This window comes from Bombus pascuorum, unplaced genomic scaffold (genome assembly GCF_905332965.1).
Source record: "Bombus pascuorum unplaced genomic scaffold, iyBomPasc1.1, whole genome shotgun sequence".
Taxonomy (NCBI): Eukaryota; Metazoa; Arthropoda; class Insecta; order Hymenoptera; family Apidae; genus Bombus; species Bombus pascuorum.
Genome location: NW_026869779.1, coordinates 49,677 through 55,718, shown reverse-complemented (window position 1 = coordinate 55,718; position 6,042 = coordinate 49,677).

Genomic DNA, 6,042 nt, shown 5'->3' with positions numbered 1-6,042 from the left:
TAAATGAAGTCAGGAGAGATTCTCTAGTTCAAAATAACACGAAAATAAAAAGATAAAATTGCGTCGAAGATTTCATTTTATAGAAAATCGTGTTTGGAAACTTATCACATAGGTATTCATGTATTTGATTGATTTTCGACTGGGTAGGAGTAAGGAATTGACAGGATGTTATTCTACATACGAAAATAAATTAAATTTTTTCGACCCGAAAATATAGAATAAGATTTATTCGCTTAGAGTTTAATTTTCAAGAAAATAAAATTTGAAAGTTTGTTGAATATGCGATTTCTTGACCGAATAGGATCAAACTTTATTTTCTTCAAAAGGAAGCTTCAAACGAAAAATTTCTATTTTACATTTTTATACGTAAAATAGTCTCTTGTCGATTATTTATTCCTGTATAGCTGGGAATGAAGCAAATATATATGTACTTGAAAAGTAACACATATACATTTTTTCGAAAATAAATGCTTCGATGTAATTTTGTTATTTTTATTTTGAATTTAGAATCTCGCTGATTTCATTCGCTTTAGACCCATAGTGTATTTCTAATTAATAATTTACGATCTTCCTTCTTTCTTCTTAGGAACATATATATACAGTAAGCAAGATATATATGCGGTTTGTTGTATTGTCGATTTGGCTTTCAGATATTTAGATTGTTCCTTATAGAAAATTCTTATTCAAATATTTCTGGTTTTTATTATAACACTTTAGTTGAGAAACTGAAGCCAAATCGATTGTTTCATTTTGTATTATGTATGTTTGTTTGGGAAACATAATTTAGCGAAGTGTAATTGAAGCAATTTGTAGTGAAATCATTAGCAATACCATCACCAATTTGAAGATGGAAGGAGCACCAAATAGTTAGATATAGATATATTAGGAGTTTATTATAATTTAAATCTCTTGTGATTTTTATTAAAATTATTTTACTATATATAGTGAGCCATTTTCTAGTAATCATCGCATTTTTTCTTCAGCATAGCTTATTGTACAACCAGAAACTTTATGAAACATTATCAAACTATGCTATTAAATAAATTTTAATATTCACAGATATAATTGTGAATACAGAGATAGTAAATTTTAATTTGTTGAGATTATACAAATATGTTTAGTTGTCAATTTAAAGTTCTATATTTACAGTAACTTCCAAAATTGTTGTAACACTCTTTAAAACTGAATAACTGCTTAAAAATAGGACCGCGCGGTTTGAATATTTTTGATAAGTTAGGAGGATTAGTTTACTAGATGACGTATAAAAAAAGTTCTAAAAAAATTGCAATTGGTTGGAATCGTCAAGAAAAAAAGTAAGGATCGCATTTCCCGAAATTTTTTCTTGGAATTGTAATGAAACTTTAAACAACATTTCGAACATTTCTATCAGTTATACATGTACATATATGCCGAAAATTTTATTAAAATTGGTTGTCGCGAAAACAAGCGACAGGCACCGAAAGACGTAAATTTTAGGCCATTTTTCACCATCTTTAAACGTTTGCAGCTCATAGCAACGTTAACCGATTTCGATGAAATTTTCAGCATGTATGTAACTGATATAAATGTCTAAAATGTATCGTTTCAATTTTCATTACAAGCTCAGACAAAGAAGTTGCGGAAAATATAATGTTTACTTTCTTTCTTGGCGATTCCGACCAGTTGTAGTTTTTTCAAAAAATTTTTTTATACTTGATCTAGTAAAATAATCTTCCTAATTTAAAAAAAAAATCCAAATCATTTGGTCCAATTTTAAAAAGGTTATTCAGTCTCAATGGGTATGGTAATTTTGAATGTCGCTGGAATTTTATACATTCAGTTTTATCGTATTCAGTCATAATTATATCATGCTATTATTTCTTATTATTTAAGCCTATAAATATCAGTTAATTAAAGTTATCTGACAATTTAATGATGCTCCACGTTTTTAACCCGAAGTAATAGAAGAGTTATATCAAATATAACAACAGGAAGTATTTTTACGACCAATGAAATATCGAAATACAAATAATTAAATGAAAGTTCGAAAACAGTTGAATATGTGCATTAGTACTAAATTGTTGAAACAATTCACATGTATTGAACAGAGGGAACATAGTGGGAAATAAAATATGGAAGTACAGCGACATTTCAAGTTGAAAAGTTAAAACCTTAGAATGAGGTATTAATACACTAACAAAATATATAATCTAATTTAAATGTAACGACAAATTCTATTTAAAATTAAATTAAAAACAAAAAAGGAAACAGAAGATATATATTTCTATATTGCATAAATTGGCATATAGTGGAAATATCTAGTTTGTGCAAACCTATAACATAAACCAGCAAGCAAGTAGAAACATCCAGTTTGCTCAAGTCCGTATAATTCACGAATGGAGTCAATAGGTTGATCACGTGCCGGTTTATTTGATTTAAACATTGATATTATCGAATCGAAACTATCTCTTGAACGCCCTTGTTCAAAAGTGTTAGGACATCTCGTATTTTTAATAAAATGTTGGTATTTGGTATAGATCATGAATTTTCAATTACAAGCCTGTTTTAATAAAATCATTATGTATATTAGTAGTGTATAATTTCTTCACTGTACAAATACTATTTCTTGATGTCTTTATTATATATTTAATTTTTTCCAATTTTGAGCTAATATAATAACTGTTTTATGACTTTTGAGCGATGGTGTATAACGTCCCTCGACAACAAGATTTGAACGTTAAAGAGTTAATAAAAAATCAGTGCGAATATCAGTTTAGAACAACTTTTCATGCGAATTGAGTTATGTTTAACAGTCAACAAAATATTATTATATTTCTTCCGCTAATTACTCGTTTATTTGCGATTACTTCGTCTTATTAAGCTATCTAGCAATTACTTTTCCTTTATTTATTTAAATCACGAACCATTATTAATCGATGGGCAAGTTATCTTAATTCAGAGACAAATAATTTTCAGAAACTGAGCAAATTTTTTCATAGAACACTTCATCCCATCAAACTCTAAACTTCTCACTATACGTATATTCTTCCCTTAAATCGAATCTCTTCCATTAACGAAAAGGATAGTGCCCAATCCTATTTAAACGATGTGCTAAGAGAACAGTACACATAGACGAAGCTACTTGGGGGGAAGAAAGTGCGTGAACGCTGCATTGACCTGTGTGCGTCCGGAAGAAGAGGAGAAGCTTTAAAAATACGTGGTAATCGTGGTGAGCGGTGGTGAACGAGCTATCGCTATATATGGGTGCTCATTATAAACGTTGCTCGTTTACCTTGACTAGTAATCACTCGCGAGGGTGGCGCATGGCGGTTGTAGTGGTACGTGGTGATGGTTGATGTAGTGGTGGGCGGTGGTTGCGTGGAGGGTGAAGGCGATAATGGTGGACTATATATGTATATATATAGACTATATAGGAAGTAATTGTTTGATAATCTTAAAGGACAGGGTTGGAAAAGTATCCAGCGCGATGGGCCGCCGAGAGGCCGAAGGAATAAGGATGATCGGTGCCGCGGCGAGCCGTCAAGTCGCGGCGCCCCAGGTGCTGGTCGGGGAAGGGCAGCGCCAGTAGCGTATACCAACGCGAGGGCATCCCGGTGTCACCCCTTCCAAGGCCACCACTACCGCCACCCCTCAACGCACCAATCCCGCCAAGCCCCCTGCGACGCCTTCCTCTGACGCTGCCACTGCCGCTAGCCACCGCAACGCAAATGGGCTCAGTGTTAATTGTTATTTCTTGATCGTTACCTAGTTTCCTCCGATCAATCTTTTCCTTTTTTTCTTTTTTTTTTCTTTTATTTTTTCCACTTTTTAAAATTATTTCTTTTTTTGCGGACGTTACTATTTCTTTTTTAACCCTTTGCGATCTTATTCAGCCGAGATATGGGCACCGTGCTAGTTGGAATTAATTTTCATTGAACAGATACTGGTAATTAAATTGCAATTTCGAGGGCGTAAAAATTTATAGAATGTGCGAAATAATGTGCGAAAATATATAAAAAATAATCCAAATACTGTGCTCATTATAACACTTAATAGATGAAACAAATATCTGTCTTGATTTTATTTCTTTTTAATTATATTGATATATGTAAAAAATATATGCAAAATATGCATTTGCATAAAAATTCGCAGTTTACTGTATATATATATATATATACTATATATATATATATATATATATATATATATATATATATATATATATATATATATATTATATCATTCAGTTTTCTTTTTGCATTTGGAGCATTTTGGAGCATCCTTTGTCAAATAATTCAAGATAAGAAAATATTTAATTGTATTATTTTGCAGAATCCTATTAGGGTGTATCTTCGAAATGAAATATGTTGTCAATATGAAAAGTTAATATTATTATACAATTAGAACGGTTCTTTTTCTTTTTGGTAGCTGAGAATAAACATACGACCACAAAGGGTTAATGCTGATATTTTTTCTCTTCCCTTGAATGATTGTTTTATTATGATTGTTTGGATTAACCCTTTCGTTGCTGAGATAATTTTTAAATGTAAATCTTCATCTGTTAATGTATGTAATAATTGAATCTTCATGGCAAATATATTGTTAAAGAAAAGTGAGTATTTTAGACACTATATACACTGCGTCCCATAACTATAAAACCATTCTAAACTCTTCAATTCTTATACAAATAAATTAGAATTATATTCGAAAGTTCAAAATCGAACAATTAAGCTTATTGAAATATGACATTATGACGAAATATAAAAATTATAATATGACACATAAAAATTGAAAGTTTTTGGATGGTTTTATAATTATGAAACGCAGTGTATAAATGGATTTGTTAACTTTTTAAATTATACAATGTAAATATTGAGGTAAATGTTATATTATACTTTAAAATTTGTAATTTTCGATGTTATAGTTAATTATAATTTTTTTATATGTATATCGTGTAGGTAAATAGGTAATTAACAGCAATGAAAGGATTAGTTTGAATGTCCCATGTAGACAAGTTTGTCTAATTTTAAATTTCTAACCCTTTCGTCACGGAAAATAATCTACAATAATTTGTTCTCTTGAGAAAAAAAGAATATCGTACGCAATCTCATTAATAAATTATCTTCGACGTAATGAAAGATGCAGAGAACTTTTTAAATTATTATGCTTTTTGAAAAGAATAGATCATGTTAGTAATATCAATTTTAAAGAATTGTAATGAATATAATTAGGAACATGTATGGTTTGATTAACAAACATGGACTTTCAATTTAGAAAGTGTTAATCACCTTCGAAAGGGTCGATCATTTTGCCGTTTCTTATAATTGTATTCTCTTATAACAAAAATTTACAAAAATCTTGTTCTACATTTTCTAACGCAAAAATCATATGTACGTCTTATGTCAATTTTTTAATCAAACAAAATAATTCATGTTTTGATAAAAGATGCAATAGAACCTCTCATTTGAATTTCTGTTAAGAATTCGTGTTAAATCATTCTATAAGGTACGTAATTTTTTTATAACGCATTTTTTGCTCTTTTTCTTTCCTTTTTTTTTCAAAACCAGATTACTTTACACGAATTCAATGGTAATATAATGTTCTATATTATAATGTTATGCAGATTCGAAATTTCAATGATTTCAATGTCTATAAAAACTAACGTTTGGATTAAAACTGCATTCAAAAAGAAATTGCGATTCCTATGTTTCTAAAATGTATGAAACTAAGAGAACAAATATATTGCGTTTCCATGAATTCAAAAATTTCCAATCTTTCGAATAACAAAGATTCTACAATATTTCTTTTATCAACCAAAACCTGGAGCGTAGTTCGTTGTAAACTTTTAATCTGCATCCAAAATAATTCACAATGCACATCGTAAAAGCGTATTTTAGATATAGATGGAAATTTTCCAGAAGATATCTTGGTCTAGTAACGTTGTATTTTTTCACTTAAAATGTAATGTTTTACAGCATGCTGCATAGAAACAACATTTATAATATTATCAGTCGACAATATTAAAAACAAAAATATAATCGAAATTAAGAGGGCTCGGAGGTT